Below are 19,815 nucleotides of genomic sequence, written 5' to 3'. Positions count from 1 at the left end.
GGAACCGATTCCCCATAGGGGGTACCGATTCCCCCCACGCTCCAAACTGTTTTATTAATTGTTTTCACACTAAAACGGCTATATGATCTTCACTAATCATCCCCAACGTTCAGAAGAGATTCAAGGTGTATTTAAACAAGTTCTGAAGCCCTTGATCAACAAGAAATCATAGAGAAACAAGAGAGAAAGCATCAAACACCAAGTTTGTGCAAATCAAGCCAATTTTCCTTTCAATATTCATTTTGCTTTCAAGAACACCATTTGTGCTCATTTGTAATTATCTTTGAGTGTTCTTTTCTTGTTCTAGAATTGTGCAAACATCTTACCTTGTGAGGTTTTCTTGTAAGTTTGCAAATTTGTAATCTTCTCTTTGGGAAAAAGAGTGTTCTCAAGAGTTGGGGTATACTCTTGAGGGATTTTGTAAGGTTATCTCTTTGGCCTCAAAAGAAAAATTTGTTGGAAAATCCTTAGTGTGGATAGCTAAGGTAGTGGACGTAGACTTTGTTTGAGAAAGTCGAACCACTGTAAATCGTTGTGCAATTACTTTCAATTTTTCTGCAAAAGCTTCCACAAAATTTTTAATTACCAATTCACCCCCTCTTGGCCGATTCCGTCGATCGATTAACTCAACAATTGGTACCAGAGCCTAACTCATTTGAAGGTTTAATCGCCTCTTGAGTCGATTCGGGAAGAGTTATATCGATTATTAAAGTCATCAATGGCCTCCGCTTCAAACTTCGACTCCGGTCTCGATTCGATGCCCGTCAACAAGCCTCCTTTCTTCAATGGAGCTAACTATGCCTATTGGAAGAATAGAATGATGTACTTCATTCAAGCAAGTGACACGGGAGCATGGAATGCTGTAGAAGAAGGATACATCAAACCTCTCACTCATCCAAGGTTGTGGAGTGAAGGAGAGACAAGAATGTTCCAGCTCAACTCCAAAGCCATCCATATTATTTTTTGTGCTCTTGGACCAGATGAATACGGAAGAGTTTCATCGTGTACAACCGCCAAAGAAATATGGGACAAGCTTCAAGTCACACATGAAGGTACAGATGAGATAAAGAAATCAAAAATTAGTATTCTAACGCATAGCTATGAAAATTTCAGGATGAAACCAAATGAAGACATCAAAGCTATGACGGATAGATTTTCAACGATTGTCAATAGTCTCAAATCATATGGAGAGATCATCTCAAATGAAAAGCTTGTGAGGAAGTTAGTCTACTCCCTCCCAAAATCATGGCAATCAAAGAAGACGGCAATCATCGAGTCTAAGGACCTATCGTCCTTAACTCTTGAAAAACTTATCGGTTCACTCCTCACTCATGAGATGATGCTTGAAGATGAGGTGGACCTTGATAAAGTTGAAGAGACACCAAAGGAAAAGGAGAAGAAGAAAAATATTGGAGTTGCTCTCAAATCCACAAAAGATGAGAGTGATTCTAATAATGATGATGATGACGAGGAAATGGCATTGTTTGCCAAACAGTTCAGAAAAATGATGAGACCTTACCAAGGAAGAAAATTCAAACGAAACGAAGGCCTCAAAAATGAACCAAAAGAGAAGGACCCAATCATTTGCTATGAATGCAAAAAGCCAAGGCATGTCAAATATGATTGCCCACAATTGAAGAAAAATGGTCAATCAAAGAATAAGCACAAGGCTCATGTGGCTACATGGAGCGATGAAGAAAGTTCCGATAAAGAGGAACAAGAAGTAGTAAACTTGTGCTTGATGGCATTCGGGGAAGATTCTAAGGTAACCTCTAACTCATCCGATTTTGATGATTTATCTTATGATGAGTTATTTGAGGAGTACAATGGGTTGGCTTCGGATTATGAGAAATTGTTTTTAAAATATAAAAATGATGTTTCAAAATTGAAAAATGAAAACAAACTCATATCCAAAACCAACAACGATCTTGAAAGTAAAATCAAAGATTTGCAAATCAAACTAGAAGAGTTTGAAAAGAAAAATTTAGAATTGTAAAATTTACTTTCAAAGATCAATGATGATCATTAAAAGAAAATTGATGATCTTAAAACTTCTTTTGATAAAGTTGGAACAAAACATTTTGAAAAAGGTGGAAATTCAAAATCCAACTTTGTTAGAAAAAGTTTTAGAAACTACAATCATAGAGGTCCCCAAAGAACCTCTAATGGAAAAATCATTAGAAGTATGTGGGTTCCTAAAGAACTCATTACTACTAAAGATAAAAATATCCTACACAAATGGATACCTAAGGGGACTAGGATTTTGGAAACTAATGAATATAGACCCAAAAGAATTTGGGTACCAAAAATCAAAAATTAATCTATGTTTGTAGGGAAAGGAGCATTGCTACAAGGCACGGGAAACAAATTCAAATTCATGGTACCTTGATAGTGGATGCTCAAGACATATGACCGGAGACAAAAGCCGGTTCATTGAGCTTAACGCCAAAAATGGAGGAGAAGTGACCTTTGGAGACAATTCAAAAGGTCACATTGAAGGTATTGGTACAATAGGTAATACCTCTTCCATACAAATTAAGAATGTTTTATATGTGAATGGATTAAAGTATAATCTATTGAGTATTAGTCAATTATGCGATAAAGGATTCAATGTCTTATTTGAAATTAATGGTTGTAAAGTCATTGACATTGCATCTAATCGGATTATGCTTGTTAGTCATAGAATAGGAAACATTTACATGGTTCATTTAGATTCTATTGATATGACTAATTTATGCCTAGTTGCTAAGGATGAGCATGATAGTTGGTTATGGCATAGGAGACTAGGTCATGCTAGTATGAGTGTTTTGCAACGGTTAATTCAAGGAGACTTAGTAAGAGGGTTGCCTAAGCTTAAATTTGATAATGATAAAATCTGTGATGCTTGTGCTAAAGGAAAACAAAAACGAGTTTCTTTTAAATCTATTAATGATGTATCAACTAGTAGAGTATTACAATTGATCCATTTAGATGTTTTTGGGCGAACTAGAACTACTAGCTTGGGAGGAAAACAATATGCATTTGTCTTGGTAGATGACTATTCTAGATACACTTGGGTTCTATTCTTAAGTACTAAAGATGAAGCATTAGAAAATTTCATCACATTTTCAAAAATAATCCAAAATGAAAAAGGTTACTCTATCACTAGTGTTAGAAGTGATCATGGAACTGAATTTGAAAATCTTGGATTTATTGAGTTTTGTAATTCTAATGGTATTAACCATAATTTTTCAGCACCTAGAACCCCTCAACAAAATAGAGTTGTTGAGAGGAAAAATCGAACTTTAGAAGAAATGGCTAGAACCATGCTTTGTGAAAATAATTTGCCAAAATATTTTTGGGCGGAAGCCACAAATACCGCTTGTTATGTTGTAAATCGAGTAATGATTAGGCCAATTTTAAAGAAAACTCCATATGAAATTCTCAAAAATAAAAAGCCTAACATTAGCTATTTTCATCCTTTTGGATGTAAATGTTTTGTTTTAAACAACGGTAAAGAAAACCTTGGCAAATTTGATGCTAAAAGTGATGAAGGAATTTTTCTGGGTTATTCCTTAAATTCTAAAGCTTATCGTGTATTTAATAAAAGAACTTTAGTTGTAGAAGAGTCTATACATGTTGTTTTCAATGATAATCCCCTTCCGAGGAAGGACTCTTCTGTTAATGATGATGTAGGTACTGTACAAGCAAATGACGTTAGACATGACGTTGGAGAATCATCATCAAAGGAAGAAACAAAAGATGAGGAAACTCATGATCCCCTCGAGAATCCAACCAGTGAAGAAAGGGAAGTATCTTTTCCAAGAGAGTACAACTATGTCAATGATGGTGAAATTATAGGTGATCCATCAAAAGGGGTAACTACTCGATCTTCTCTTAGAAATATCTGTAATTATGTTGCATTTATTTCATGCATAGAGCCTAACAACATCAAAGAAGCATTAAAAGATGAACATTGGATTATGGCTATGCAAGAAGAATTAAATCAATTTGAGAGAAGTAAAGTATGGACATTAGTTGAAAGGCCTAGTAATAAATCTACTGTAGGTACTAGATGGGTTTTTAGAAATAAACTTGATGAAAGTGGTAATATAGTGAGGAACAAGGCTAGACTTGTTGCTCAAGGCTATACTCAAGAAGAGGGCATAGACTATGATGAAACATACGCTCCCGTAGCTAGGATGGAAGCAATTAGAATGTTATTAGCATTTGCATGTTTCAATGAATTTAAATTATATCAAATGGATGTTAAAAGTGCATTTTTAAATGGTTTTATAAAAGAAGAAGTGTACGTGGAACAACCTCCAGGTTTTGAAGATTCAAATTTTCCGGATCATGTTTTAAAATTGACAAAAGCTCTTTATGGTTTAAAACAAGCTCCTAGAGCTTGGTATGAAAGATTGTCAAATTTTTTAATTGAAAAAGGTTTTTTAAAAGGAAAGGTTGACACTACATTGTTTTTAAAGAGAAAAGGTAAAGATTTATTAGTAGTTCAAATTTATGTTGATGATATAATATTTGGTTCTACTAATGATGTTCTTTGCCAAGAATTTTCTAAGCTAATGCAAAGTGAGTTTGAGATGAGCATGATGGGGGAGCTCTCATTTTTCTTGGGACTCCAAATCAAGCAAAGAAAAGATGGCATCTTCATTAATCAAGCTAAGTACGTCAATGATATGCTCAAGAAGTTTGGACTGGAAAATGGGAAACCTCATAACACTCCAATGAGCTCTTCAACAAAGCTTGACTTAGATGAAGGAGGTAAATGTGTAGATGTTAAATTATATAGGTCAATGATTGGCTCTTTGCTTTATCTAACCGCAAGTAGACCGGATATTATGTTTAGTGTTTGCTTGTGTGCTAGGTTTCAATCATGTCCTAAAGAATCACATTTACTAGCTGTTAAGAGAATCTTTAGATACCTTAAGGACACTCCTAGTTTAGGACTTTGGTATCCTAGAGACTCTAGCTTTAGCTTGCATGCCTTTTCTGATGCGGATTATGGAGGATGCAAATTAGATAGGAAAAGCACCTCCGGTACTTGCCAATTCCTTGGAAATATGCTGATTTCTTGGTTTTCAAAGAAACAAAATTGTGTTGCATTATCTACCACTGAAGCGGAATACATTTTAGCCGGTAGTTGTTGTGCACAAGTTTTATGGATGAAACAACAACTTTTTGATTATGGAATTGAAGTAGGTACCATTCCTATCAAGTGTGACAATACTAGTGCTATTTGTCTCACTAAAAATCTCATTCAACACTCTAGAACTAAGCACATTGAAATAAGGCATCACTTCATTAGAGACCATGTCACTAAGGAAGATGTAGTTCTAGAATATGTTGATACTTTGCATCAATTAGCGGATATCTTTACAAAACCCTTAGACAAGGAAAGGTTTTGGACACTTAGAAGAGAATTAGGTTTAACTAACCTATCTTCACTTAGTGTTTAAAATAATTTAGCACTTTTAATAAATACAGAAAAATGCTTATAATAATAATTTTTGATTGCATTCTTGCTATTAGTTAGGGGGAGTTTATGATTCTTAGTGAAAATTAATTTTATGTTCAAATAATGTTTAAAGATTAATTTAATTGTTTGAACATAATTATTTTTCAATATATGAGTTGCCTATACCACTAGAGAAGATTAATTTAGCATTTTATGTGCTTAAAAGTCGGATTTTAGCATTTTGGTGCAGAGGGAATCGATCCCCCCATGAGGGAACCGATTCCCCCTTTGAAGGGGAACTGATTCCCCCCACAGGGGAATCGATACCCCCCTGGGGTTCTGTTAAAATCGGGCAGAACCCTTCAAAACACGCAAAAACCCTCCATTTTCTTCCTTGTCGACCAAACTCTCTCCCTTTCTCCTTTTTTGCCTCAAATCAACGATATTAATCGGAATTCGCTTCAAATATCATCTTCTAAACCTGTTGGAATCATCAAAAATATGCAAACTTCATCTAATCTCACTCAAATCCGAAATCCTTCAAGGTATTTTTCCAAAACTTCTATTTCATCAATTTATAAATATAGAACTAGTTTTAATTAGTTCTAGGATGAACTTTAGATCGGGCATTAATTGTGTTTTGCTTGAATTATGTTGTTGTTATGAAAACTATATTGTTTCTCAAAACCGTATTTTTCAAAAGTTTTCAAAAACTTTGCCCATTAGGATTGATTTAGAGAACCTTGAAATATTGAGGACTCAATTGAGTTTTGGGATTGATTGAATTACATACATGTGTTTTTTTAAATTTGCAGGTTACATATTCTATTCCGATTCTTAAACCATGTCAAATCCTAAACGACCTAGGACATTGTCTAGTCGCTCAAGTAAAAACCGACCTCTTATTCCTCCACCCAATCCAAATAACCCAAATATGACCATTATGAACTCTTGTTTCAACGTACCTGGTTATGGACAAGATCTATACCATATGTACCATACTTGTTTTGAGTCATATAAAATCTGGGAGGAGTGTATTCCTTCGATCCAAGCTATAGAAGATATGGACTTCCAATATCTTCCTACTCTTAAATCCTAGAAGTTTGATAAACTCTTTAAACTCAAACATTTGGTTTATCATCAATTAGTCCGTATTTTTCTATTCCAATGTGGTATGTGTCCAAAACGAGCTCCGATCTGAAACTATAGGAATTTGATCCTATCTTTTAGGACAATTCATTTTTATTGACTCCGGCACAATCGCTACCCATTTTGGACTAGATACCTCAGGTTTAATGAAAAAGAGACTGTGGATTCACCCTATAAGTCTAAGGATAGTGAGAGTACCCTAAGAACTCATCGTGATAGATTCCTTCATTATTTGATCTCTTGGTGGTTTAGACCATCCGGAGGTAGGTACTCCTCCCTTAGGAACATAGATATATGGTGGATATATTGTATCCAACATAAAAAGATTTATCTGCCACATATCATTTTTAGTGAGTTTCCATAAACATTGTTCCTTCCAAGAATATAGAAACCTTGGTTTATGGTTGTCTCCTTAGTAATTTGTTTATCAAACTCGGTCTTTGGGTCAATGGGTTTATCGTCCTGAACTCAGAACTTTTAATTGTGAAACATTTTGATGTTCATGGATTGTTTTATTATGGGTGTTTGAATTTGTTGGATAAATGGATATTTGAACTTATATGTTTGGTGTGATTTATTTATTATTGCATCATTTACATCATTATTAGCAATATGACCAATTTTACCATATCACATTGTTTATGAATATTGATTATGGAACTAATGGCTAACGTTTCTCTTAATTGTGATCTTAGCAGCTTATGCATACATATACCTAATCAATTGGCTTAATATTTTTCACGTTTATTTGAATCTTTTTGATTTAACAAAAAGGGGGAGAAGTGTGTTTTTTAAGTGTGTTTTTAAAATGATAAATGGGAGAAGTGTTAAAGTAAGGGGGAGTAATTTCAAAACTTGATTTCAAAATCTTAAAATTACTAAAATGTTTTGTTATATCAAAAAGGGGGAGATTGTTGAAAACATTTTGATATTTCCATATAACAAATTAATTTAATGAATTTTAAGATTTTCCAAAATGATTTTCTAAGTATATTCGATATAATTATTCGAATATCAAAACATTACTCAAAATATTTCAAAAAATCATTTTTAATCCTTACTTAAGTGTAAAATTAAGTTTTAATCTTAAAACAATTTCAAAATAATCTTTCAAAGTATTTCGAACCATTTCAAAGCCAAAAATTCCAGATTGCTCAGAGGGAACCGATTCCCCCTGAATGGTTTGGCTCCGAGATTTCCAGAATGCTCGTAGGGAACCGATTCCCCCATAGGGGGTACCGATTCCCCCCTGTTCAACAGTCGAAATATTTGAATTTTACACTTAGGGAACTGATTCCCCATAGGGGGTACCGATTCCCCCCACGCTCCAAACTGTTTTATTAATTGTTTTCACACTAAAACGGCTATATGATCTTCACTAATCATCCCCAACGTTCAGAAAAGATTCAAGGTGTATTTAAACAAGTTCTGAAGCCCTTGATCAACAAGAAATCATAGAGAAACAAGAGAGAAAGCATCAAACACCAAGTTTGTGCAAATCAAGCCAATTTTCCTTTCAATATTCATTTTGCTTTCAAGAACACCATTTGTGCTCATTTGTAATTATCTTTGAGTGTTCTTTTCTTGTTCTAGAATTGTGCAAACATCTTACCTTGTGAGGTTTTCTTGTAAGTTTGCAAATTTGTAATCTTCTCTTAGGGAAAAAGAGTGTTCTCAAGAGTTGGGGTATACTCTTGAGGGATTTTGTAAGGTTATCTCTTTGGCCTCAAAAGAAAGAACAAATTAGTGAATTTGTTGGAAAATCCTTAGTGTGGATAGCTAAGGTAGTGGACGTAGACTTTGTTTGAGAAAGTCGAACCACTGTAAATCGCTGTGCAATTACTTTCAATTTTTCTGCAAAAGCTTCCACGAAATTTTTAATTGCCAATTCATCCCCCTCTTGGCCGATTCCGTCGATCGATTAACTCAACACATTCCCTTAGGAGGGCTCCCTTTGTTGTGTGCTTAGGGTAAGTCCTAATGGATGCAATTCTGGGGAACTACATAATGGTGTTCAGTTGGAGGGTTTTACTATGGTTTTAAAAACATGTTTTAAATTGTTACTGTTTTAAAAAGATCCATATATTTTCACTGGTTTTGGTTGGAACACACTATACATCATATTCCAATATCTTGAAAACATGTTTCTCTGAATGTTTCCTATGAATTGAGATCTTCATGATTTTTACTCGATGAACAACCAATGGAACCCCAACTCATTCCGAAAACATGTAGACGTCTGTATCGATAAGGAAATTTTATTGTTTTCCATTTATCTGCATGTCATGTAGCATCAATTGGTACTTTTGCATTACTAAGCTTCCCAAAGCTCACTCTTTTACTCACTATTTGAGGTTAAAATAATCAAACCAGTGCAATTATCGATATCAGTATAGGGTTCCACCAGTGTTACTTGGGAGTACGGTGCATGTGTTTAGGAGGCATGTAGGTTGTATTTTGTTTTTATATCCGAGTCTGAAATCTTTTTTATTTCTGAATATTGGTAAATTTTACCTTTTGTATTTATAAATTATTTTATGATTTTAAGTGTTATAACATGAATTTTTAAATTTTATGGGATTTTTATGGTGGGCCGCTTCAGTGGCCCTAATGTGACACCTCGGAGCGGATCAGGTCACCCGTATTGGTCTGTGGATGTTACAATATTATTCATCACAACATCAAATTAAATCAAAATTTAATCACCTTGCATAAACCTTAATATGGCCAAATAATATATAAGCTTCTACTCATGATTTTAATCCTCATTCATGTTATAAAATAACTCTACAACATCACTAACATACTAATAATAAACCTTACATAAACCCTAAATTTTAAATCTCATAAAATAAGCATGTTCACCATGTAATATTTATATTAAATGGTTGAGAATTTCTTGTAGATTAATTCTCTATTTCACACCTTAGACCAAAAACCTAATAAAATTGCTTAAAATGAAAAATAATTTTTTCTTACCTTAGCTGTGGAGGCCACAGTTTGGAGGAAAAAAAAGAGAAAAATTCTTGATTTTTCCATCAAAATATCATGATACACTTGTCTGAAAATTAATTAAAATGAATTAAATATTCATTTTATGCTAAACGACCATTTTACCATTAAAATCATGATAATTACTACCTTGTCATGCTACACATGTTTCCATCACCATTCTTACATCATCTTATCCATAAAAAAATATCATAATTTTGATGTTCAATGTTTTCTCTTGTAAATTTTGAAAATTGTAATTTAGTCATTAAAATTCATAATTTTGGCTTAACATGGAAAACTAACCTTAATTCCAATGATTCATGTTAAATTTCACTTATCTAAATTATGGAAATAATATTTTTAACCCTTTTTTCATCCTTCAAATTTTCGTGAAATTTTGGTGCGATTCGATTATTCGAATTCTTATCGGATTTTATTGCTTTATAGTTTTTAATACAAATCCCGAATCAAAATTATGATTCCCAAGAAAATGTCAATTTCAGAGTAAACTATTCATTTACATGACAAAATATATAACTTTCAAAAAGTACATTTTTGGTCCGTGAACTTTTCCTAATTTATTCTTTAGCCACCAAACTTTCAAAACATACATTTTGGTCACTAGCCAAAATTTGGGGTGTTACATGATTTTTCTTTGTATCCTTATTTGCCAATCTTTACTAATACAACTTACCCACGCATTCTAACCTTGAAGGTTAATCGTTACTTTATCACTTGCTATTGCTTCTTATACAATTTCACATCTCTGAATTCTTCCTCTAGTTACTATGATCTTGAAACCCTTTTAGTCTTTTCGAATTAATAACTTTAGAAAAATGTCTAATATTAACCGATAAATAACTAACTACTCTATATTCAAACCTATTCTGAATTCTCCGAAGGATAAAATAGTTTCGTTAGATTCACTAAGAACTTAACTCTCTTCAAACTTTTTGTGGACAACTTATATACCACTTATCCTTTCCATATAGTCTTAAGGGCTTAGTCTTTGCCATATTACTCAAGATTAGCTCAAATCATACATCTCTCTAATCAACTTAATACTTAATTTATATATATACTTAAATATATTTACAAAAAAATTAAACATGCATGTAGAAACCTCAGAATCATCAACAAATTCAATGATCTCAGGATCCTCTTTAGTTTCAAATTCTCTTGAATATCCTCCAAACATGCCAGTAGATTTCTCTAAATCAATGACCTTATTCTTTAAACTATCAAACTATGACCACATCTCAGTTTCTTCCTCATCAAGAGGTGGGGCATTTCTTCCACAAAATAGAGGAAAATATCTCATAACTCTAACCTTTCTAGGGTGAAATACTAAAGTCTTCTCTGGTCTGTTTATGTTTATTACAATCTCAATCTTCTTTTTAGAATTATCAACTTTTTTATCCTTATTCTTAGCATTATCTTAAAGCTTAAAATTGTTCGTTCGAGACGATCCTTCTGCTTTCGACTTCTAACACAACCATATTGCAAATTTACGTTAGTAAGGAGCAACATCATTAATTAAATAACCTAACCATACCATATCAATAATATTGACATCCTAGTGGCTTGTACAACTTTTTAACATAAAAAATCTATGGACTAGGCAAAGAATCGACTAAACATGCAACTCTAATATTAATAAATGAAACACCCTTAACCTGTATACTTCCCAAAATACGAGTCTAAGATATTACACTCTTCATTTTGGTCTTTGTTACACAAAATTCCGTAAAATTTTATTCCATTATAAAATTTCAAATGAACGAATAAAAACCAATTTAATTAATCATATAAAATTGTAAAATAATATTTTAATCATCAAATTTAAATCTGATTTTAGACAGCAACTAGGTAGTTCAATATTGTTTCATAATTTATATAAAAGATCCCAAACACTACTTGATTTAAAAACCAATTAATTATCTTTCAAAACGTAATATTATAAAATATTATTCATTTATACTATCAGGCATAATTAATACTAACCAAAATAAAACAAATCTAATTTACTATTACAATCCATTCTAACAAATCTATCAGAGCAACCAAACAGTCATAATATACATGCCACTAAAAGTCAAAAACTACATCATAAATGCCTTAATGATATTGTAGGTAGTTACGATCTCCAAAAAGATGCTCGTCAGGCTTCTCACTTCATGTTCTTTTTCTTATCTTAACCTACGAGTTAAAATCATCACACGCTAAGTAAAACTTAGTGAGGTAGTATAACAATTTAAGGTGAGATAGAATATGCAAACATCATAACATTTCAAAACAATAAAATTTAATTCAAATAAAACAATTGAATTTCCAAATCGACTTATTTAAGCCATTTTTCCACATCAGGAACCTGAAAATATCATCTCATGATTTCATAAAAATCATTATAATCAATGTCAATCATAGTAATCATTCCATATTCTTTTTCATTCAATCACATTTCAGTACTTTCACATTTTATTCTCATAGCTCAATGTATATTTAATAGAATGAAAGGTATGTGAGAAAAACGAGTGTGCGTAATAAGCACTCCAAGTGTTAACATCAGATACAGAAATATGCACTCCAGGTGCAATCACGAAATATACACGAATGTACCAGATCAAAATCAGAATCACTCTAACTCATGGCATGCCAATTGTACTTACGACTCTTAATGCAACATACAATGGGCATTCATATAAATTCATATCCATTATAAATCCATTATTTCCAATCAGAATCATTTTCAACACATCATTCTTAAAAATCAGTACTTGGGAAAATCATACCCTAAAATAATTCAAAAAAACATTTTTGAAATCATTATAACATATTCCATAATTAGAATTAAATCATTCTTTAAAATAATATAAGGTTCACTTATCACAAGTCCTCCTCAATCAGAATAATTAAATAAAAAAAATGCACTCTCCTTTACCTCACTAAAACCTTTTATAAAGATATTCTTTATTCTCATACTTTTTCCTTCACTTTCAAATCACTCGAATCACAAAGTTTATCGTGGTACGGATGACATCATATAAATAACATAATGTTCAAAATATGTGTTAGTATTGTACTAACATAATTTAAACCCAATAATAAAATCCATAAATTATATTCGATACTTGTTCGATACAAAAATCACTTCACTACTCAATAACAAATTCAACATTTCCAACATGACACTTCAATACCTTATATTTCCATATTCATCACCAAACTACTCAACCTTCATAAAATTTACAAATTAATCACCACTTATGAATTCTTTTAGAATTCATACCAACCTTTTCAATTAATTCAAAATGGTCTTTCACCACTTCATCCAATTCAAATCCAATACTAAAATTTACAGCATTAAAATAAAGTATTCAATCTAGTACTTTAACATTTTCAAGCTGTGCAACGGTCCTTCGAGTGGTCCCGAGATAACATTTCGACTTAAAGTGAATTTTACATTTTTGGATTCGCCACCAACCTTTTTAGATTAGGTAAGGTCGGATACCTATATTTTACCTTTAACCATATTTACATCTTACCAGATATTCACTTGGAATGGTTCAGGAGTAGGTTACATCTGGGTAAGGATGAGCACCACCAAATTACCCTTTTGGTACCAACACAGTTACAAGTTATCTTAATAATGAAATTTGAAGTTAGAGCCAAAATTTAAAGAAAATATCCAAATTATTTACCTTTGAGATTTGCTTACTGTAAGAAAAAAAATAATAATTTGAGTATAATCTATAAAAGTAAAGTGAAAGGTCACATGTACCAATATAAAATAGTAATGTGAATCATACACATCATAATAAATTAATAATGAAATTAAATAAATAAGAATAAAAAATTTAATGATAATACAAAATATTCGATAAATAAATAAATGAATCGTTAATGAAAAGTAAACATATAAGTAAATTAAAGGAAAAAGTTTTTGAATTTAGAATTAAAAGTGAAATAAAATCAATTTATACTACAATTCCAAATAAAATCCAAAAATAAAGTAAATATGACAAAAATAAATAAATCACGATGAAAAATAAGGAAAAAAAGGACCATGATCATTGTTAAAATTAAAACGCAAATTAAAAAATAATAAAAATGATAAAACATTTTCCCAAAGAAAGAAAAAAAAGAAATTAAAGAAATCAATCAAATTTAAGAAAAAGGGAAATTACGTAATTTAAGAAATTAAAACGAAAACAAAGAAGTTTAAGAAAGACAATTTAAAATCAACTTAAACGTAATCGAAATCCAACTTAAAAATTCAAAATAATTTTGAAAGTTCATGAAAATAATTATCCCTACGTGGAAATACATGGATCTCATAGAGATTCAGATCGGATCATTGGGTCATTTAATCGAATATAAAACTCAAAAAAATTCAAAATTGGATCAAAAAATAAATAAAATAAAAGATAAAAATCCTCGTTCAAGATCCACTATCGATTTTCATTGAGAAATCTCAAGGAATGTTAAATATGTGATGATCTATTTAAAAACTCTTTCAATTTTCATTGATTCTCTCTTCGAATGAGATTTTTAAACAAAAACAAGATCGAAACAATAGACACAAAAGTAAAAATAAAATAAAAAATAAAGATAAATGAAAATTGTCAGTTTTCATTGAGAAACCTCAAGGAATGTTAGATTTAGAAAAATCTATTCAAGAGTTTTTTCCTTGTTCATCGATTTTCTCTCATCCGACAGAGTTTTTTTAGGAAAAAAATACGAAGTCTACCGAAACAATAGAGACAATAATAAAAATAAAAATGAATAAAAATGAATTTAAAAAACTCACTTTTATTGCTCTTGTTCTTCGAACTACAATGAATGATTCTTCTCTCTTCCTCTTTTTTTTATCTTTTTCCCTCTATTTTTCCCTTTTTTCCCTCTTTTTCCCTCTTTTTTCATGTCCTAGAGAGATGGATAATGCCTCTATTTATAGATGAGCCTCCAAAGATCCAATGGTCTAGATTATTTACATCGACGGCTAAGATTTCCCAAAATCATACAAGATCCCCCATCTAAGGAAATAACATATACTTTTATTTACTCAAATCAATTAGCATATTAATCTCCTTTTATAAAAGATCAAACTCGATATGGAAAGATTTCCTCAAGATAATCTTTGATATGATGTCACTTTTATTTTCTCTAGTGTTAGTGTAAATGGGCTCTCTAGCATTTAGATAAGTTTGGAGCCCGGAAAAAAGTTGGGTATTACAGCTGCCCCTATTTGGTCACTATCGTGAAACGAGAGTAGAGAAAAGATAAAAAATAATCGATTTTTTCTGATTGAGGTAGCTCTATATTTGCATGAACTTGGAAAGTTGATTTCACCGCAATTTATTCAATCCACTTTGATATTTCTTTTGGTAAACATGATTTGGGTTGATTTGCTTCACCACTTTTTGAAGATCAATCTTTTTTGGAATTTATTCTAATATCCTTTATACTTATTCTATGTTTTCATGGGTTTGAAAATCTTTGTCTAGCTCATCTCGATCCCAAAGTAGTTGAACCTGCATAAGTCAACATAATCATTTGTTAGTATGTATGTGAATATTAAAGTTAATTTGGATGATTGGTCTCTCTTCTCGAGGAAGTGAAGTTGAGATTGACTCATTTGTGAGTTAAGTCAAGTTGTGGATGATTCCTCCATCAAATATCCTCCGTCGTGGAGTTGAAATTCGACTTAAAGACTTGTGAATAACACCTCATTATTGAGTTAAGCTATATTGTAGATGACTCCTCTATTGCGAGTTAAGCCAATCTTAGATGACTCGAGCATGATATTCTTCGTCGTGAAGTTGAAATCTAACTCGAAATCTAGGCTAAGAGATAGCTCCTCGTTGTCGAGTTAAGTTAAATCACAGTTGATTTTGGGTTTTCTTCTAGTCCAATATCTTTCGTCGTGAAATTAAATTTCAATTAAAGACCTTGGTTGAAAAATATCTCATCCTTGTTGAGTTAAACTAAATTTTTGATGACTCATTCATTATGAAGTTGAGTCGATCTAAAATTATTTGAGCACGATATCCTTCGTCGTGAAGTTAAAATCTAGCTCGAAATCATGTACTAGGAAGTAGCTACTCATTGTTAAGTTAAGCTAAATTATGGATAACTCCTTCGTCATGAAGTTGAGTCGATCTTGAATGAATTGAGCATGGTATTCTTCATCATGAAGTTGAAATCTAGCTCAAAGTCATGGACTGGGAAGTAGTTCCTCATTATTGAGTTAAGCTAAATTGTGGATGACTCATTCGTTGTGAAGTTGAGTCGGTCTCGGATGACTTGAGCATGATATCATTCGTCATGAAGTTGAAATCTAGCTCGAAGTCTAAACTAGGAAGTAGCTCCTCGTTGTTGAGTTAAAATAAATCGCAGTTACTTTTGGAGTCTTCTTCTAGTTTAATATCATTCGTCGTGAAATTAAAATTTGACATGAAGAAGTTAGTTTGAAAAATAGCTCATCGATGTTGAGTTGAGCTATGTTGTGGCTGATTCCTTTTTCTTAAAGTTGACTCGAGCTTGAAAGTTCTTTAAGCTCGATATCCTTTATTGTGAAGTTGAAATCTAACCTAGAAAATTTGTCGACACTCTATTGGTTAAGTTAGAAAATATCTCCTCGTTTTTTAGCTATATTAAGTCAACCCTGAGTCTCTTTTGAGTTCAATATCCTTCATCGTGAAGTTGAAATTGACTCTAAAAAATCTATAAAATTATTCACATGTGTGTAATGTTATGAATGTGATGTTCTTAGGCATGCCTAAAATGTAGAAATTTGCTCATTGTTGCAAGTTGAGCTAAGTTTTGAAAATGAAATCTTTAATCTTTCTTCATTGGTCATCTTTCTTAGAGCCGATCTTGCCCCAGTGCTAACACATTCTTCATTTCATTGTCTCTTACAAAATATACAATCATTGCACTCAATCCAAAATTCTTTTCTTCTTGGTTGGATGGACTAACTCATTCAGCCTTAGTTTTATTAATGGGATAAAGCTCTTTAATTGATTCGATGTTGTAAAGCTTGATTTTCCTCATAAGGAGTTGTGCAATCTTCTTCTTTGTTATGTCAAATTTTGAGTGAAACTGTATCGGGAGAAACATTGATAGAAGATGAAGAGATTCTGAAGCTGCCCCACTTCATTTCAAGTTCTTAAGTCAATATTTGAGAAAATTTGTCTCGTTTAAAAAATGTATTTTCTTCAAAGTGTTGAAAAGTTTGATGTAAAGATTTACAAGGAAAAATCTTGACCATGTAGACTCATAATTGAAGCAAAATATCAGTCACTGAATATCAAATAAATAAATCACATATTTTGATTTATCAAAATTATATCCCTTTGACAAGTGTCAAGATCGATGGGTTGATTCGGGTAGGCAATTTAATTTGGTTCATTTCATCTCATGTTTCAGGTTTTCATCATCAAGATGTACATTAGCTCCTTGTCCTTCTGAAAGTTTTTGAAATGATCCATTATTCTGGTGTGACCTTCAAATAGAATGCGGGCATAATAGCGCAGCTAGTACATTTTATTGTTAGACCTCTTAAAGAGCATTTCTTTTTCAATTCTCATAAATTTTCCATTTGTTCAAGTTTTATAGACTCCTTTAGCAGAGACAATGCAGAAATATCAATCTAAAAATAAAATTTATGAGTGCTTGTATGTAGTTAACTATAACAGATGTTTCTTAACTCCCTTAGTCCATCTTCTATCGAAACTCATTCTCAATTCAAACTTTAGGCCTTACTTTCTTTCTTTCATTAACTTCAGTGTTCTCATCTTTATTTTTGATTTTGTTGGGAAATTCATCTCGACACAAGGCCCTTATCCTGACGATTGTCGTGATCTAAATATAATCCTATTCATAAAGTTAGGGCTCTCATAATTACCTCATTGTCCCATTACTTTAGCGGAATACCTCTAATTAGAGGATTCAAGTGCTAGAAATTCTTCAACTTGACAACTTGAACGGTACTCACTTCATAAAGCTCAGACTTACCTCCATAGTTGCTTCAGACTTACCTTCGAAGATTATCAGCTCACTACTTTCAGCGGAGTGCCCCCACTAGTATTATAATTACCTTGCATTAATATCTTGTTAACTTCCCTGAGTATCTGATTTCAAGATATCTTAATCTCATCAAGAAGAACCTGCAATAGTAAGAGTGTCATTGAAGGTCAGGAAATTTCATCATTAGAGTTCAATTTCCAAGTAATTGGCCAAAGTTAAATTCATCTATTATGTCATTCCATTTGTGAAAATTATGGATCTTCACCGAATGTCCTCAACAGACATGACAACTAATCAGTTTTACAATTTCATGTCTCAAATATGCCCTATCATGTCCGCTACCATACTTATTGGAACATTTGACGTCTTCATTGTAAGGAGAATGACGAGAATGTTACCTTCGTTTCCTTGGGTAAAGGGACATGATTTTTTAGCATAAGATGAGAAGTCAATGGTAAATGGATCTTGTTTTTCAGGGAATTTGATCTCGCCATATGTCAAAAGGATATAACCTCGATTCTCATAATATGCATTTCAGTATATTTGATATTCATTGAATTTTAAGAAATAATTCATTGCTCATAGTCTAAAAGGAATGACATTTATTTAATTATTGAAAATATCAAAAAAGTTCAAGCATATATGAAACAAATTTAAACAATACATCATTCCTTATGTAGAAAAAATTCATGGTGAGTTGATGATGATTTTTCTTGTCTCATCCCATGAAACCCCATTCAATTTGTACCCCATTTCTCAATTAATTCTAATTCTTGAGTTATCACTCCGCTAGCATCGAGCTTTTCTAGAATATTTTATAGTTTAACAAAGTCCTAAAGTTGAACAAAAATATTTGTTAAGAAGATCATACCCGTATGAAAGTCACATATACTATTTAGATCATACCCGTAGGCTGACGGGCTAATCATTACTTTCGAAGTTTTAAGAGTGAAGTACTAACCTTGGATCAAATGTGGAATCAATTTTGAATTAGGCACTTGAAACATCTTAAGGGTCGTATTTGTTCAAGACATTTTCCGTGGTGGATGTTGGCCAGATGTTTTTGAGGCCTCTCTATTTTATTAACTTGCAATAATATCTCGTTTATGGGATCCATATTTATTGGGTTTGATCTCCAAATTCTTAATAAAAATTTTCACAAGTCATTCGTAATGTTTTCAAAATGATTAATACAAAAAAAAATGCAAGATGCAAAGACGATGTGTTGATCCCAAAAGTGCATGCCATAATAAATAGCCTTCATTGGGACAAAAGTGTTACTACAATGAGGTCGAAAACATTTTAAAGGTATACTTGAGCTAGATTTTTTAAACTTTGGATAAATTTTAGCAAGTTGACAATTCTTCTTACTTCTCTAGTCACTAGCTAAATACATAGCTTCTTTTGCCAAATCATGCATGTGATGAGCTGTCTTGTGGACCTGATTGTGAATAACATCTCTTTCTTTCACTTTGCATTAGGCCTCTTCTTAAGGACACAACCACTGCAGGTCTTCATCAAACAGATTAAATGGAGCATGTCATAATAAATAGCCTTCATTGGGACAAAAGTGATACTACAATGAGGTTAAAAACATTTTAAATGCACACTTGAGCTAGATATTTTAAACTCTGGACAACTTTTAGCAGGTTGACAAGTCTTCTTATTTCTCTGGTCACTGGCTGAATACTCAGCTTCTTTTTTCCAAATCATGTATGTGATGAGCCGTCTTGTGGACCTGATCGCGAATAACATCTCTTGCTTTCACTTTGCATTATGCCTCTTCTTAAGGTCACCGCCACTGCAGACCTCCATCACAAGGATTATATGGATTTTGTTGGCCTTTATCTTGTATCCTTCCATGATGTTCTAAAGGGTTCACGTTCAATGCTTCCTTTTTCTTTGTGCTTTTGGGAAGACCTTTTTAATCTCATAATCTTTTTATTTGACTCGATTTACTCTTGCAATATTTGTTATGTGTGAAATGAATTTGATCAATCTAGAATCTTTTATAGTTTAACAAAGTCCTGTATTCCTCGATAATGGACATCATATCCTCTTTATTGAAGGTGAAGAAGATGTATCACGAGTTCCAGAACTGAACCAAGGATCATATTGGAACTTCATCCACTTTTATATAGAGCAAGTGGGCGATGTTGCCATAGCATTAATAGAACTTTTGTTTC

This window comes from Hibiscus syriacus, unplaced genomic scaffold (genome assembly GCF_006381635.1).
Source record: "Hibiscus syriacus cultivar Baekdansim isolate YM2019G1 unplaced genomic scaffold, ASM638163v2 tig00110239_pilon, whole genome shotgun sequence".
Lineage (NCBI taxonomy): Eukaryota > Viridiplantae > Streptophyta > Magnoliopsida > Malvales > Malvaceae > Hibiscus > Hibiscus syriacus.
The sequence above is the reverse complement of the archived record's forward strand: the minus strand, read 5'-3'. Positions refer to the sequence as shown.